Here is an 18,588-nt window from a genome sequence, read left to right as displayed (position 1 = left end):
GATGCACTGTTACACATGCACACAAGATAGCAAGACAATTGGGCGGATACCATTCCCCAGTGTTGCCCCTTCCTGCCCCGCCTCCCGCCCCTTAGTCTCTTCCCTCTACTATGCGGATCTCCCTTCCATTTTCATGACCACCACCTTTATTTTCTTTTCCTTTCTAGGTTCCACATATGCCAGAAAACATACAACCCTGGACTGAGTTTTACTTATTTCACTTAACATAATGGTCCCAAGTTCCCACCATTTTCCTGCAAATGACATAATTTCATTCTTCTTTATGACTGAAAAAAACCTCATTGTGTACATACCACCATCCATTCACTGAAGGACACCTCAGCCTGTGCCACTGATTGGCTGTTGCAGATTGTACTGTATAAACATGGGTGTGCTTGGATCACTGCAGTATGCTAGCTGATTTCTTAAGGATAAATATGGAGGAGTGGCATGTCTGGGTCATAGGGTGGTTCCATGCCTAATCTTTTGAGGAGCCTCCACACTGCTTCCCATAGTGGTTGTACTAATATGCAATCCACCAACAGTGTAACAGTGTTCCTTTTCCTCCGCATCCTCTCCAGCATTTATTATTTTTGGATTCTTGGTGGCTGCCATTCTGATTGGAGTGAGATGAAGGCTCGGTATAGTTTTGATTCGCATTTTCCTGTTTGATAAAGATGTTGAACATTTTTTCATCCATTTGTATGTCTTCTTTTGAGAAGTGTCCATTTAGTTGATTTGTCCACTTATTAATTTGCTTATTTGATTTTTTTGGTGTAAAGGTTTTTGAGCTCTTTATATATTCTGGATATTAATCCTCCATCAGAAGAGTAGCTAGATTTTCTCCCATTCAGTAGATTCTCTCTTCACATTTCTCATTGTTTCCTTTGCTGTGCAGAAGCTTCTTAATTTGACACCACCCCATTTATTATTTCTTGGCATTATTCCCTGAGCTTTTCTTTTGAGAAAGTCATCGCCTGTGCTTATAGGTTGGAGTGTTGATCTTACATTTTCTTCTAGAAGTTGCACAATTTGTGGTCTAATTCCGAGGTCTTTGATCCATTTTGAGTTGACCTTTGTGCAGAGTAAGAGATAAGCGTCTGATCTCATTCTATACATAAGGTATACAGTTCCCAGCACCATTTGTTAAAAAGACGATCTTTTCTCCAGCTTATATGTGCCTGGCCTTTGGTCAAGGATCAGAGGACTGTACTCGTGTGGGTTCGTCTCTGATACACCAGCTTCTCTTGAAGCCTCATGGGCGTGGAAAACAGCTTTATTTCTTGCCTCTTCTGTTTGTGCATTTGGGGAAGTGGGTGTGAGGGTCCTGGGGAGGTGCTTGAGCCCCTGAAGCATGCCTTGGTGACTTCACTTTGGTGAATCCGCTTCCCTGGTGTGGATATGCGTGTTTACCTGGAGCCGATGCCTTTGAAGAGACTGCTGTTGTGAGATCCTAACAAGACAGCCCAAGCCCTGACCCTGCTGGGAGAGTCAGACTCCCTCCCACCCGCAATGCCAGCACCTCTTCCAATCTTTGCATTTTAAGTCACCAAATTACCAACACGGAATACAAGTCCTATGTGGGTCTGTTTAGGTTTCATCTATTCCCTGACTTACTTTTGCAATAAAATAAACTTTGGCAAAAAAAAAAAAAAAAAAAAAAAACACTTGACATGAATGCCAATACTTCCAAGCAGAAGGTGATTAAAGATTCAAATGCTCCTTTCCCATGTCCTTGTCAAAAACCAGTTACGGGCTGATGCACACCTGCTTGTAAACCCATAAACCAGCTCCTCTCCACATGCCCTGTGGTGCCGCCGACTCGTGGCCCTGAAACCTCCTGTTTGCAAGGGTCTCTCTATCATTCCAGGCAGGCTAATTTCAACCTCCAACTGCCAATCACAAAACCTCATCCTCCCACCCCGCCCCCCGAAATAGCAAGCTCTGATTTTTAAATCACTTAAGGAGATAAAACAAGGCTCCGAGGCTTGTGCGAACCTTGGAACAAATTGTTTCTTACCCAGGTGGCAGCGAGGCGCCAGGCGAGGACCCCGCATTGTCTCGGAGGGAGCCTTTGTGCTGTAAACCCAGAGGCTTAGCTCCAGCTACTGTGGATTTTGTCGCGGGGAGCAAAGCACCTGCAGAGACCTATTTTGGTAATATTTTAATAACATTATTTCCTTATGTACAAAAAACGATTTTTGATGTCAGTCACACATTGTGAATAAAGCCAAATCCCATCTAAAACATTAAAACTGTGAACGTCTGGCACCAGGTGTGCTTCTGGAAAAACAAGCTGCAAAGGACTCAACAGTCACTGAACACCCCTTGTCCACGTCTCCCGCAGCACCGGAGACCAGATTCACCAGATGCCCAAGCTGGCTCTTGAGACGTGCCCATCAAAATCGGGAAGTGGAGGGAAGAGGATGTGGCCCAAGGTTCCTTCCATCTCCCATCCTGTCCCAGAGGCGGCCGTCTAGGTGCCAACCAAGCATAACGTTCTGAATTTCTAAAACCCAAATTCTATTCCTTCATGTTCTTACTCATTTAAACAAAGACGAATAATCAGGAATTAGCCCACCTAAAATGCTAATGAGTCAAATGATCCAAAATAAAGCCACACTTAGGAAGACAGAGGACACAGGACACATCTCGCCTCGTCCCCGGGTGACTGGGTCCTTCCTCGGCCGGTCTTCTTCCAGCAGCTGAGGTCAGGTGCCTCCACCCTTCATGGCCACTGCCTGCCATTCCCTCTCTTGAATTCACCTCGTTGGGATCTTCCCAACCTTTCTGGACATTTTCATTCTGCCTCCCATAGGGAGGTGAGTATCAAGTTGTGTGTGTGTGTGTGTGTGTGTGGGTGTGTGTGCGTGCATGCGCACGTGTGCAGGTATGCACACACACACACACAGACAATGTGTGTATACGGATGACATTTACAAAACAGAAAAGGTAAATTCGAAGCCTTCCCTGCTTACAAAAGAGGCAAGCTGAATATTTACTTTAAATAGAGATACCCGCCCAACCGTGCCTATTTAAGGTAGACTTTGACTTGAAATTCACACGCAAATTTTGGGAAATTCGACTACTTGGTTTTGCTGTCTGAGGTTTCAGTTTCTTACAACCAACCAAGGAAAATATTAAATGGAAAATTCCAGAAATAAACAATTCATAAGTTTTAAATTATTTCTATTACAATATACTGTTATAATTGTTCTATTTTACTGTTATTGTTGTTAATCTCTTACTGCGCCTACTTTATATGCTAATCTCTAAGACGGGGTTCAGTACTGTCCATCTTTCAGGCATTGACTGGGGGTCTTGGAAGATCCCCAGTGGACTAAGGGAGACTCCTGACTGAATTAGCAGCACAATCCTTTTCTACAGCACCCACAGGAGGAAATCCCACCTGTGATTCTGACCTCTGTGTAAGATCAGAAGTCACTCTAGGGCCGACTTCAAGCCTCAGTCGGGGCGTGCAGGGCCAGGGAGGGCAGGGAGGGGCCTGGCTGTTTGATGAGGGTGCAGAGGAGCCCTGCAGTGGGGCTTGGGCTGCCCACATCTGTGCACTGACCTGCAGTCCTGCACCTGGGCATTGAGGGTGACCTGCACCCTCTTCTCTGTCCAGTTGCCAAGTGACCACAGAGCCCAGCATCAGCACCTCAGCAAGGCTGGGGGTCCCCTTCTTACCCCTGCCTGCAAAGGAGTCATTTAAACTGCAGGGGACATAACCCAAGACCCAAGTCGTTCCTATTTGGAGTTTCTCAGAGATGTTCCTCAACTCTCAGGTGCCCGGTGCCTTGTGGGTATGGGGCAGGGGGAGCAAGGTGGGTGGGGGTACTCCCACACCTGAGAACTGAAATCTGCTGGGAGACGCACAGCCAACCAAGTGGCAGACCTGGCCTCCAGATGCAGGCTGAACGGCCCCAAGTTCACACACCAAGTCCCACCCCGGTACCTCCGAGTGTGACGTCTGCAGTTCAAGCCACCCCACCTGCGTAGCTGGTCAGGGCAGCTCTTGCTAATTGTTACACCAGAGCAGACAGTCTGTGGCATGAAGCCAGGCAATCACGATAAAATAAACACCTACTTTATAATAATACCAAATACTTACATAACCCCAGCTCCTGCCTACGGCCTTTCTAGGTAGCTTTTATATGATCACCTTTCATCTGCTCTATAATCCTATAAGCCAAATATCACACTATCTCCCCAGTGCATAGGTGAGGAAAGGGAGGCACAGAGAAGTTGAGGATTTGCCCAGTGTCACACAGCTTGAGCAATACAGCTAAGATCTACAGCCAGGAAGCCTGGTCCCAGAGAACACTATCCATGCACATACATAGTCAAGATGAAAGTCACAAAGATCAATTAAGCAGGGAAATGGTTAGAAAGTGGGGGGTGGTGGGGAGGACACTAGGCTAGGTAGCGTATCCGGAGGGCCTTGGAGGAGGTGCCCTTTGCACAGTGTGGCATAGGCAGCCTTGCAGGGCGGTAGTGGAAGAGCTTTTCCCATGAGCGCAACGGTCTTGGGAGGGTTTGGTCTTGACCGTGCAAAGAGTAACAAGGAAGTCAGCTTGAAGCTCAAGCTGCAGAAAAATGATCCCCTGATGGTCACTGGAGACCAAGCATGGGCTCGAGGTGGGACTGAGCAGCAGGTGGGCTTGGGGTCCTCCCTGACTAGGGAGGTGCAGGAGCAGGATGCCTGTGTCGACCAGCCCACCGGGCGCAGGGCATGCTGGGGCCGCGTTCCCCTGGAGGCCGGACGGAGGCCCCAGGAGTGAGGACCCGCAGGGTAGAGGCGGGGGTGTGAGGACTGGGACAGGAGGCCCGCCAGGAAGCCTTCGGGTTCATTCAGGGAGCTGATGTGGAGGCACTCTAACACAAAACGGAAATATAAACGGGCCAAGGGCGGCAGCCGTCTGTAGCCTCAGATAGTCCTCAGGAGCCTGAGGCTGGAGGATGGCAGGTTCAAGGTCAGCATCTGAGTGAGACCCTGTCTAAACATAAAATTAAAAGAGGACTCGGGGGTAGTCCAAGGGAGAGCCTCGCCTAGCAAGTGCAAGGCCATGGGTTTCAGGCCCAGAACTGGGGAAAAAAATATATATATATACTTATATAATTAGTATTATATATTTTTATATATACTTACATAATTAGTATTATATAATTATATATGATATAGAAATATATATTTATATGTGTATACATAGCATAAATGGTGACGAAGAGCCCCAAACTCCAGTATATTATGACTTCACCACTGAGATTTTCTTTTTTAACCTTTTTTCAGTTGACTCTAACCTTGTTTTGAAACCAGGAAATTTCAGACACAAGAAATCAATAAGACCATTTGTTGGTCTGCCGATATCCTACATGAAATAGAGAGAGAGCAATCATGGTCTTTATCCCCACCGCTGAGACACAATAAACCACTCTTAGGTTGTCAGGAGTCCTGGAATGGAAACTGGCTGCTGGACCCTGGTGCTGCTCCAAATCACACGTGGAGCTTTGCAGTGTCACCTGTGTTTTGAAAAAGTGATGTAAGTCATTGTTAGAATGAAGAGGACCAAATCATGGGCGGGAAGGGCATGCCTGTGCCTGTCCTTAGATGTACATTCTAGAAAATTTTTTTAAAAACTTTTTAAATATATACATATATATATTTTTTTATTAAAAACAAGTTTAAGAAACATGAAACTACTCCACACTCTCTCTTACAGGGTTTTCATTTCAGAATATACTTTGGAGATTTTTTTTATAATAATTACCTAAAACTCTTACTTTGATCTGTGATTTAGGTGAGTTGTTATTTTCTATGAAGCTTACAAGTATAAGAAAATAATTTTAATATTTGCAGTCTCGATGGAAAATATTCTGTGTTTGCTTTGCTTTGTGGTGCTGGGTTCATTGTTATTGTTGTTTATTTTGCACCTTGTGATTTTGTGAATCTGGTGGCTAATAGTTGCATTCTGCTCTTCTCTCATGGATCCAGGACCTACAACTCTGCTGTGCAGGTGGGACTCATTATCTCTCCACCATAAATGGTATTTAAATTCAGGTTCTTTGACTTTCTATTTCCATCTGTTCCTCTGTCTCCTTTGCTGCCTGGTTGTGATTGGCTATACTGTTGTTCCTGGCCCGACCCACTTGGCATTTACCTTTATTTCCTTAAATAATATTCTGATAGTTCCATTAATTCATTAATTAATTTGCCATTGACTGATTGATTGATCAATTTTCTATCCATGTATCCAGTTCCTTAAGGGAAGGACCTTGGCTCTTTCTCACCTTGGTCCTCTCTTCTCTTCCACCTGCGTTTTGGTATACTATGACTGTAGCATCACCACTGGTTTGCCCTTCTCTCTTCCTTCCTGTAGTCACCATTTTCATGACCACTTTATCCTCAGGTCTATATGTAAATGGATCTGCACTCGACTGTGATCTTCTGTCACTGTTGATTCTTCTCTTAGGCAGTTGAGGTTTGTCCTCATGATGTCTTCACAAAGCAGTTGGAGAACGTTACCCCCAGTGTTTGCATCCCTGAAAGTCATCTCTCTGGCTGCCTTTGTGCTTAAACACCAGCGCAGCTGGGTATAAAATTGTGGTGCCTCAATTCCTGCTTCTGAGGACTTTGGATCAGACAACATTATCTTCTACTATTGAATATTTCTGGAAAAGAGCCTAAGATAGTTTGGTTGTTTATACTTTGATGCCTGAAGAATTATTTCTTTTTCTTTGAAGTCTGGTAACTAATTGGAATATGTATCAATACCCATGAATTTCCTTTCTCCTGCAAGACATAGCATGCCCTAGCATGTTACAAGTTGAGTTTTATCTGAAACTGTCTTAAGTGGATGTATATGTCCAATTATTATCTGAAGACTTACTCTGTTTTCTTCTCCAAAGATGTAAATTATGATATACCCAGTCATCTTTTCCTATTCTCCGTATCTATCATTTTCTGTTCAATCGTTTGTTTTCCTTCTGTTTTGTCCACTTTCTCAAGTCCATACTCCATGTGGCTGAGTGTATTTTTGTGAGCGTCTTTTCCCTTTTTTCTAAATCCAACATTGCCTCTAATTCTGCATTCACATCACCATTTCTACATCCATTTTGCTATTTCACTGTACTATTTATTATTTACTCTACTTCTCTCCTGCAAGTCCTTTCCCAGTCTCCAGTTTGTCTCTGTTTGTTCTGTAATGCTTTGGTTAGATCCTCTGCTGATTCCTTATGAATGAGGAGCTGGTTTTCTGGGTCAGATACTTGTGAAAAGCAGAGTTGGGAATGCCTGAGGACATTGCCTTGTAGCAGGGAGTCTCGCGGGGGATCCTGGTCAGTTGGAGACAGAGCCATAATCTGAGCCTGAGAGATCCCTGATGCATGGCAACGAACCTTGCATGTTCCCAACTCTGTTCCTTCACAAACACTTAACACAGAAAGGTGAGTTCTTCCATCACCACAGCCAGCAAAGACTGGAGCCACAGAGTAGCCAGACATACTTTCTCCTCTCAGCCACACAGAGAGACTGTCTCCTGCAAGATGGCAGATTTGAGCATTTTCTCCCTATTTTCCTGCTCCCTCTGATTCTTCTGTGGTGTAGCACACTGACCAGGGAGATCCTGTAGCCTTTTACCTCTTTGTTCTAAACATTGGTCCCACATTGGATGTGGCCCCTGGGTGGAGAAGGCCATGATCAGCCAGCTCTGTTATGGATTTCCAGTGCTGCCCACCCCTCCTCACTGACCACCGCCATCCTGGCCACGTCTGCTTCATAGAGCAAGAGCCCTCTCTCCACATATATGGTCTGGGGTTATAGGCATTTCCTAGCTGCATCAAAAATGAAGATTTTTTTTTTTTCTGTTTTCAGTCTTGTTACTATTTTCCAAAGAAGCAGAGGAGCCTATGTCCTACCATTTCAAAATGAGATATCTCTGTAGAAAATGCTTTTAAAAAAATATGTATCCTTTGCTTCTATTCCCAGAGATTTTGATTCAGTCATTCTGAAATGAAACTGAGGCATTTCAACTCTCAGTAAGAGCCACAGGGATGAATTTGAAGTGTTTGGGACCCCAAGCCAGGCCACTTGTATCCAGAGTGTTGACTGAGGGAATCACGTCAGGACCACCACACCTGACCACAGCTCTCCCAGGATGGAGACCTGGTTCAGATCTGAGGCTGAAGGGAGGCAGATTACATACTACATGACCTTCCCCTCCCCCTCTTTTTTTTTATTTTGAAAACTTCAAATCTACAGCAAACTCACAAGAATAACACTTACATATGATGGACCCACCACCCAGATCCCTTCAGTTGTGCACATTTGCCCACTGTGACTTAGTATGTGTTCCTCTCTCTCTCTCCCTCCGTCTCTCCCTCCATTGGAGAGTTAACCACAGGCATGAGGACATGTGACCCCTAAGTATCTGAGTGTGCGTCTCCTAAGAACGAGGACATCCATTCTTCATGCTGATCTGAAGCCCACCTGGCCCCAGGCCCAACTTGCTCATCTAGGTAGAGATAGAGAACCAGGAAAAAAGAGTCTGCTTCTGCCAAAGTCTGGAAGCACAAAATCACTGAGTTCAGGGCCAGAGGGCAAAAGAAATGGCAGCAGGGTTTCCAGGAGAAGGATCCAAGTGACAGAATGGAAATGGAAGCATTTGTGCTGGTTGCCACCTTGGGGACCATAATCCTACCCCAACCCCCCTAGGCAATGTGGCCCTATAAACACCCCTCCATGGTATGGAACTGCCTCTGTGGTGATCAGAGAGCAGAATTATGTGGTTTTAAAATGCAGAGAACCTGAAGAGCTTCCAGAAACCACATTTGGACCCCTTCCCTTGCCCTCCCACCCCCGTGTATCTGCCTGTGGCTGCCTGAGCAATGGAAAAAGCAAGTACCATCTGGCCCAGCGCCTGGTCTCCAGGAGGATCAGACCTCAGGAAGTAGTTTCTGCCTTGAGCTCCCTGCCTTCTGCTGTCCTCCGGGACAAGGAGCATGAGCAGCTGCTGCCTGTCAGAGACGGAGGCCCCCAGCCATGCCTTGGCCAATGGCCCACTTAGTAGTTCATGGCCGGCGGGGGGGGAGTCAGTTTTCATTTCCTACAGATAGATATAAAAATTGTAGCCCCCAGAATTGTCAAGAAGAAGCCCATTATTGGGAACGTATGGTTTGGAGAGTGTTCACCACATTGGAGCGGGTTGTGTCCGTGGCTCAGCAGCACCAAGCCGGTCATGTGAACACAGCATGATTATGCAACGACTGTTCCACAGGGGAGACAGGGTCCCCAGCAGACTGTCATTCTGACTTCTGCCTTCTGAATTGGAAGCTTACTGTTGAATTTTTGGTCCCATAAGGAAGGCTATTTTTCTGCTCCATTTAATTATTTTGTTTTTGCCACAAAACTCCACAACTGCACACATGAAGCAAACCCATCTTCAGTGACATTGACTGGGACTATAACCATCCTCCTCTCTCCTCTGGTTTAACATGGAAAGGTTCCAAGGACAGTCACAACACAGCAAGGTGAGGCTCGTGAGAATTCTCCAGAAGAGAGAAGTTTCCAGTAGAGGCCAAGAGAATGGAGATTGTATTCCTCTCTTTCTTTTAACACTCTGGGCTTAGAAAGTCATGTGCCACCCCCAAAGTTCCTCAAGAACAGCACCCTTACTGCAGCCCTGGGAGCAAGGGAGAGAGGAAGTGGGAGGAGTGTGGGCTACTGAACAAAGGAAAAGGAGGAAGGGTAGAAAGGGATAGGAAACAGAAGAAAGAGGGAGAGATGCCAAGCTTTTTGTTGTTTTACTTCCATATGATCAGAAAGCATACTCTGCCTGATATCAGTTCTCTTGTTCACTGGAGTTTGTTACCTATGAACCAGAATGCAATCTATCCTGCTCTATGTTTTTGGCGGGCACTTGAAAGTATGTTCTGCCGTGGTTGGATGGAGCTGTAAATCCTGACCAGGTTCTGTTGGCTGATAGTGCTGCTGAACTCCTTTGCATCATGTTGATTTTCTCCCTAATTGTTCTGGCAATTGTGTCTTCAACTATATTTGTGAATTTTTCTATTTCTTCTTTCAGTTCTATCAGTTTCTTTCACATATTTTACATCTCTGTTGTTGGATGCACACACTTCTAGGATTGCTATGTATTCTTGGGTTGGTTGAACTTTTATTCCTGTGTAATGGTATCACTCCATCCCTCGTATTTTCTTTGCTCTGAAGTCTACTTTATATAACCACACCTGCTTAATTTTTATTAATGTTTATGTGGTGCATATATTTCCATCCATTTACTTTCAACCTACCCAATCATTATATTTTAAGGGAGCTTTTTTTAACTGAGTTTTATTTAAAACGAGGTTCATTTCCAGCATATAATGGGCTTTGCTTTTTATACACCTTGCTAATCTTTGTCTTTTGATTGCTGAATTTAAACCATTTACATTTAATATAATTATTAACATGTGAAGGTTTAGGTCTACCACTTAATTTTTTATTTTCTGCTTGTTCTTTACATATTCATTATTCCCTGTTTTCTTTTTCTTGAATTTCTGTGAGCTACTGAACATTTTTAGAATTCAGTTTTGTCTTATCTACAGTATTTTTTAGTTTATCTCTCTGTTTCTCTTTTTCAGTGATTGTTCAATGTATTGTACATATATGTATTGGAAAGTTTAGTCATTTTTCCTTTAAATATTGAAAGATTTTTTCAGTCCCACCTTCTTTCTCCTCTGTTCCTGATACTGTTTGTCACAAATGTTAGATCTTCCGTTAAAGCTAGATCTTCTGTTAAAGCCCCACATATCCCGAAAGCCCTGATAATTTTTTAAGTCTACCTTCTCTCTATTGTTCAGATTAGAAAATTTCTACTGATCTATCATTAAATTATCTGCTTCTTTCTTCTGTGATCTTCACCCTGATGTTGAGCCCATCACTGAGGTTTTTTTTTTTTTTAAATTTCAGTCATTATAACTTTTAGTTCTAAATTTTCTGTTTGATTCTTCACTATACCTTCAATTTTTTGTTCCCCTGGAGACTCACTATCTCTTCATTAAGACTCTTTTTGTTTTAAATAACATTCAGAGTTGTTTGTTGAGGCATTCGTATGATGACCTACTTTATGATATGATTCTAAAATCTGTTATTGTCAATGTTTATCTTACAGTTTAAGCTCTTTCTCTTCCTTGGTGTGACAGTGATTTCTGTTTAATTGAAAGCGTAGACATTTGGGATATTATGCTTTAAGACTCTGGATCTATTAAACCTTGTGTTGCAACTGGCTTCCTCTGAACTCATTCTGGAGGGCTGAGGAGGACATCACCTCATTGCTCCCTAGTCAGGGCTCAGCCTCAATTAACAGCTGGGTGAGGAGAACCGCCTTGTTGCTTCTGGTTGGGAACCAAAGGTTTGACTCCGACTGGACCTTCAGAGACACCCCCCTGGCTGAGGCAGGGGAGTCACCTCATTACTACTGCCCATGTGGGTTCCAGTGACCCCTTGGGGAAGCGGCCTTGAGTGGTGGCATGGTGGTCAATGCCCTGACTGCAGGCTCCACACACGGTCTCTGGGGAGTCTCACTACCTCTCCACAAGCATGAAAATCCAGGCTCCCCACTCAGTCTCCTCTGAGACAGAACCTGACAGCAGGTCAGGGGTAGCAGCCCAGGTTCCCAACTTAACCTGCCATTTTTCCTTGCTGTTCAGCTAGAATAGAGAGGTTGTTGTAACACGAAGTTCTCTGTCTTGCTAGTCATCACTTTCTTGGTCCTTTGGCTGGAGAGGGCAGGCTACACTGTGTCCGGGGACATTTCCAAGTTGCTGGCCTCTCTGGTGTCCCATCAACATAAGAAAACCCAGAGAATCCACTCCCATGTTGTTCCTCAGATCCCCGGGTCCCTAGTTGGTCAGCCTGCTTCCCTTCAGCTTTCAGTCTTCTGTCGTATGCTTAACCTACAGTGTCTGAGTCTTAAAATTGTACTTAGTAAGAGGAACGGAGAAGTGTCTACCCCACCTTCTCAAAACCTGAAATCAAAAATTAATTATAAGTAGAGAGGAAAACGAAAGTGGACAAAGAACAACAACAAAAAGAAAGGAGAGAGAGATGAAAACAGGGTTTCTCTGTTTTCCTTCTCAAAGATGTCTGCTGCCGAGAGTCCATCACCAGGCACTTGATAACAGGGTCTTCTCCTCTCCCTCTGTTCCTCCACCCTGGTGGAAGTTTGAACTGAAAACACATGGAAAGAAGCACAAGAAAATGATATGGCTTCTCTCCATAAAATTTCCCCAACTTCAGGCCCAGGAAATGTCACATTTGGTTATGAAGAATTTTTCAAATATTCCCCCCAACTTGGTATTTTTCAGAACTATTGACTTCATTGAGAGGTTAAAAAATTACCTCTCCTTGCACCCTACACTTTCTGGCACGTGTAAGTCACAGCTGACATCCTGGGTGATTCCAACGACAAGCACTCTCAGCTGTCCTGCTGCTGGCTAGCTGTGACAGAGGGTAGAGTCGGGTGCTCCACTCTTGAGAACGAGCACCTAATCACTTCCCTGGATACCACATGCCCCCGAGTGGCCTGGTTAGGGAAAGAGACATCTTATGCCCCTGGGGGGACTCTGCATGGGTTACCACCAGGGGACCATCTCCTGCTGCGGAACATGACCAGAGCTTCCCCAGGGCCGTGCTGTAGTGTGACCGCACGTGGTCTGAGCCATCAGTGAGGGAGTGAACCAAACTCTCATCACTGCAACCCAAGCAGCTCTTGAAGGGAAACATGGCCACTGCCTCGGCAGCACCACACGGCCAGCCCTGGGGGCAGAGGCTGGCTGGGTCCTGCCAGTAGAGATGATTGGCAGAGCTGAGAGCAGGCCGCCGTGGTGCCTGTGCAGGGCTTCCTGATACAGCACTGCATCCCCAGACAAAGCAGTCCAGGGACCTCACTCACCTCCCACTTCACTTGAGTGACTCCTTCAAACAAGGGCAACTGTCGGGCAGGCAATTTTTTCCCCAAACATGCCTCCTATGTCAAAGTCTGGCCTTTTATTTTGCTACTCTATCCCTACCATCCACCTCTGATCAAATCAAAAAAACAACTCAACTAAACGAAAGCCAAAGGAATCGGAGATTTTTTTCTCCTTGAACTATCACTACAACCTCTTCAACTTTCAGTAGGGCTGTACTGGTCACTTTATTCAACCACTTCTTGGGACAGAAAACTCTGGAACATTCTGGACAAATGATCAGTCAGCATCCTATGTCTGGAAATTCACCAATGCTCAGTGAAACCCCATTCCTTCTATTTGTTTCTTAGTTTTATTCTGGGATCTTGTTTCCTCTTCTTTAGAAACAAAGGGATTCATCCTTTTTAGTTTGCTAGTTGTCACTGAAGTTGTCAAGACCCGTTCCTCTGGCTTGCTCTGCTACTTGGTGAGCCATGACCCACGAATGACAAATCCTGTGACTCAAGTGTGCACAGAGACGGGGGTACAGAGAGGACAGGCATAAGAATGGGTATCCAGGGAGGATGTTGAGCAGGAAGTCACACTGAACAAGTAGGGTCAACGCAGCCAGTGAAGGAGCAGGAAGAGAGGGGCGGAGTGGTGCAACATGTTCAGGAGCGGCAAGGAAGGAAGGCAGAGGCCAGGGCTTGAAGGGAAGGGTCCTGGCTCACTACAGAATGGGCAGAACGGGGAATGGGCAGAGTAGCTGTTGGAAGACCCAGTGTGCCCACAGCTTGGATCCCAGGCAAACAGGAAAAGTCAAGGGAAGGGAAGGAACAGTTTGACATCTGCTCCCTTCCTCTCTGTGAACAGAGTTTGGCAGTGGTGCTCCAGATGAAGGTAGGTGGAAGAGGCATTGGCCACTGCAGGTTGAGGATTCCTGGAAGATGGCCCCAGAGGCGAGACAAGAGAGATCCTGGCCCAGCAGAGAGGTCATAGATCGAGCACAATGAGCCCGAGAGGAAATTTTAGGCTGCTCCCGATACTTGGCACTGCCGCTCAGTCCCGGAAGCCAGAGACTGAAGTTAGAACAGGTGCATCTGCAGAACGGGAGCACCTGCCGGGGGAGGACGGCTGAGGGCTGCCGGCTGCAGGAAGGGCTCCGCTCGCTCTGGTTGTCCAGGCAGCCCCGCGCCTCTGCCGTCTAGCTGTGTTTCCTTTACAGGAAACTTGTTGGTGGGATCTTGGTGCCAATGCTTGCCCTATATTTTATATTTTCAGGAGCTCTAGGAAAGGAGAAGTGAGTCACTCATCAATATTCCAAGAAACGAACTGCATTGGGGAATTCAGGAAGCGCTGTCTGGGCGTCGATGCTGGCAGTACAGAGCTGGTCCATGGGGCTCCCAGCTGGGGAGGACACAGCAGGGCTGGGCTCTGGAGGAACGCCAGCAGCCACGGGTCCAGCAGTTTTCTAGGTCTTAGCCCCACAACCCACTTCTCTCAGGAGTTCTTGAGGCCACGGGCATCAAGAAAGCCCCGGGGTGAGCATCCAAACCTGCTCCTCCCACCCACGAGCTCACCCTGACACTCAGGAGTCAGGGCCATGTCAGCACAGTCCCCACCTGGAATCTAACTGAGTTTTCCTTGGTGGGACACCTAACACCTCAGTGCACGAGGACCCTCCCTGGCTAGTCAACAAGGCCACAGTGATGGCGTCATGGGCTTCAGAGATCTGATGAGGGATGTCTGGCGAGGCAGGGGCTCTGAGCCCCTTTGCACAGAGGACTGTGACATCAAAAGCACCTGCTGGCCTGTCCACCAAGGGCTTCCCCCCACTTCAAGTACCCTCCACGATTCTTTTATCCCAAATCATGAACACTTTAGTTCACTTTGAGAGTCTTGTTTCTTTAATTTTCAAATTAAATTTAACTGGGGCAGAACAAGAACCCAGTCCTTGTCGTTGGGATACGCGTGGTGTTCGGATGCCTGTGCGTGCTGTCACACGGGTAAGTCAGGGCGAACACAGCCTTCTCCCCAAACATGGGTGGTGTCTTTGAGGTAACATCTTTCACAGTCCTTTCTTCCGGCTCTTTGAAAAGCCCAGCACCTGGTCATCAGCTACAGCCACGCCGCTGCAGCAGCTGGCCTGAACTCGCTCCAAGGGAGGCGTCACCTGGTTCACCTTTGGGACCTTTAACTGAGGATAGGAAAACTAGCTTTCCTCTGTACCCATTTCGATGGAAAATTCTTGATTCTTCAAACTCCCAGCCCTTGGCTTCTAGGAGCAAGCATCCTCTGGGTCACTCCCATGTCCCCAGCCCCTTCCTTGACCACCAGGATCACGGGGACACTCACCACATTCTAGCTTCAGTCCCCTTCCTCCTCCCTCAGCCTCTGCCTCCTCCCCTGGCCCCTTGCCCTGGCCCCTTGCCCTGGCCCTTGCTGCTCTCTCATGTGATTCTACCCGCCCACCACCTGCTGTTCCTCACATGCCGAGGATCCCCAGGAATGTTCTGGAATATTCTTACCCATTCCCCCCCACTCTCCTCCTTCGTGAAGCCCAGAGGCTGCTCCTTCAGGGAAGCCTGCCCTGGCTGGGAATGAGACCTTTGTCCTCGCGGCTCTTCCTCTGCCCTTGCTTCTCTCTCCCTCTGCCCCCACCCACCTGCTCTCCGCACCCCCACCCCTGTCTCCTGATGTCCTGGAGAACTCCCGGGAAGCCTCCCTCAGCTCCACCTATGACCTTATGGAAGCCCACATCCCCCTTCCTGGCCGTCCCGGAGGCCCAGCGCGGCAGCCTTGCTCCCCTCTGTCTCCCGCCTGCTGTTTGGACGAGGCCTGGATCCCCGTGCTGCCCGCAGCTCTGCGTTCCAGGCCTTCTCGCTGGTCCCTGGGGAGCGGGTGGCACCACGGTGACGCAGGTATGAAGGAGACCTCCCTGAGTTTACTCCCAGCTCTGCTCGTCTTACAGGCAACACCACATACCCAGCCACCTGAGGATGTGGAATTTTCCACTGAAGACAGGCCCACGTGCCTCCCTGGCCTCCTGTCAGGAGGCGCTGAGGCCCACAGCTCATTGTGGAGAACAGGGTCAGGGACACGAGGGCCCCTGGATGTGAGGCCCATTTAGGGTCATGAGGTCATAAAATGGCGTTATCACCCCCTGCTTTGCATCCTCTACGTGGTTGTAACACAGTGGGGTGAGGGAGAGCAGAATCACAGGTTTCTGGCGCATGTAAACACACATTCTAGAGAGAGAGAGACCTGTCCCAGGGAGCCCGCGCAGCAGGAAAGCACTTCCCCATGAGAACTGCACACCGGGAGCCAGTCCCTCAGGCTCCCAGCCCGGCTCCTGCACGCACGGGGCTCCGAGCTCTTCAGACAAGTCCTGACGCCTCATCAGACTCCTCTGCCCTTCAGTTTTAGAGAGCATGGCCGTGGCGGTGCCGGTAGAGAGCCACACGCTCCCTCGCTGGAATGGATGCCTGAGTAGATACCACACCACACGCACCACACGCACACACCATGCACACACACACCATGCACACATATACCCCAGGCACACACCATGCACATACACACCATGCACACATACACCTCATGCACACACACACCATGCACACATATACCCCAGGCACACACCATGCACACCACATACACACCCCATGCACACACACACCCCATACTCACACACACACACCATGCTCACACACACACCATGCTCACACACACACACCATGCTCACACACACCATGCTCACACACACACACCATGCTCACACACACACACCATGCTCACACACACACCATGCTCACACACACACCATGCACACACACACACCATACTCACACACACACACCATGCTCACACACACACCATGCTCACACACACACCATGCACACACACACACACCCAGGCACCCACACACCTCACGCACGCACACACACACACCTTATTCACTTTCCCAGGTGTGGCAGAGAGAATGTAGACAAAGAGAAAACTCGACCTCATTACCCGCCAGGTCAAGGCTCCACGGAGAAGCCCACGAGTCTGACGAGACACTGGGCTTCCCTCGGCACTGAGGACGGGCTTCGCTGAGACTCCCTCCTGCTCCCTGCTCTACGCGCCTCCGTCACTCCCCTGACTGGCAGGGCCTTGAGCCCGACAGTGGCTGCCCAGCAGCTCATGTGGAGGACCAGGGCAGTGCGTGCAGGCTGCATGGCCACCCGCTGCCCACCCTCCTGCAGAGTGACCAGTCCCCTGAGGGGCTGGGGGCCTTGGGTCTCACTAGCTTTAGGAAAAATCACTGTCATTTTGGGCACAAATTACAGACAGAGGTCATCATTATTTGTCCTCAGATGGCAAGAACAGGCCGTGACTGTGGGCCCCACACAGCAGCCAAGGGAACGAAGGCAAGGGGACACTGCACACAGGTGCGTCTGTGCTCCTCACAGCTGGCCTGGGAGGGGGGACAGGTCCCATGTGTCCCCACTCTGCAGATGGAAAACTCAAGCTCCCAAGTTCTAGCAAGTTGCTAGGACATGGCCAGGTGGGGGCAAAAATCTGCCTCCCCAGGCTTCCCACTCTCTCGTCCAGGAAGCTCCAAGGGGGACCCAGGTCAGCGAATAAGAACAGTAGTTGTCAAACCAAAGTAAACTCTTCTCTCCAGACAAGTAGGATTCACGCATTTCTGGGTTTTGTTTCATTTGAAGAGGATACTATGGGCTGATTCCCTCCAACACGAAACCCAGGTTCCCCAGGGAAAGATATTTTTCAAGGATGTTATTGAAGCAAATGTATCTGGATTGGCTTTTTTTTCTTTTCCAAATTAAAACACCCCTCAGCCACACTCCCCTGTGAGAAGCACACCCAGACATCCTGTGGGTAACTGTGGGCTGGGGCGGGCAGGGTTAGTGCTCAGCAAACAGCAACCATTTCTTTTGTGTTTCCGTGTATGTAGTTTTTAATTTATTCAGTTTTTAATTTACATACAGATATAAAGTTACTCATGTCCGTGGGGCATTTAACATTTCTTTATGGTGGAAACAGTCACGCTCCTCTCTCTTGGCTTTGGGAAACAGAACGTTGTCATCATCTTTAGTTGCCTGCCGGGAACTAGCACCCCAGAACTTCCTTGAGCAAACCAGGAAACTAAGGCCAAGGACTTAGTAAAAGGACCGGACCGGGATGCCAGGTCCTTGCAGTGGCCAGGGCTTCTGTCCACTGCACCCTGCCTCTCAGTTTTGCCGCTGGGCTGGCAGGAGTCTGCAGACGGAGTGGCTGGAGGCGGCGCTCAAATCTTGGAGTGTCAGAGGCCCCTGGTCCCTTAACAAACTCTGCAGTGCGATGCGTGGGCGCGTTTGCGCATGAGCACAGTGTTTAGAAATGAAACGCAGGAAGAAGGCCAGAAAGAGCAGGGGAACTGCAGAGACTGGCCGGCGTCCGGAGAGTTCGGGGGACCTGCGTGGGATGAAGTGGACTCGGGGTGTCTGGGCAGAGGGAGTAAGCCGGGCAGGAGGGGTTAGGGCAGCCCTGACTAAAGACGAGAGTGGCGCCACGGTCAGCCAGGAATCACGGGTTTCCGCCAGGTCGGGTGTGTGTTTAGAGGAGTCCCGGGGTGCTTTCAAGGCCAACCTTGCAGGT

The 18,588-nt window shown here is 48.0% G+C and overlaps 1 protein-coding gene across 2 annotated transcripts in view; it reads left to right on the top strand.

Moving 5' to 3' along the window:
* The window catches only part of Kcnj6 (potassium inwardly rectifying channel subfamily J member 6), a 261,777-nt gene that overhangs the window by 46,001 nt on the left and 197,188 nt on the right, over positions 1-18,588 (top strand). The window lies entirely within an intron of this gene.

The sequence above is a fragment of the Sciurus carolinensis genome, chromosome 9, assembly GCF_902686445.1.
Source record: "Sciurus carolinensis chromosome 9, mSciCar1.2, whole genome shotgun sequence".
NCBI classification, from domain to species: Eukaryota; Metazoa; Chordata; class Mammalia; order Rodentia; family Sciuridae; genus Sciurus; species Sciurus carolinensis.
This window is presented reverse-complemented; position numbering and strand designations above follow the sequence as displayed.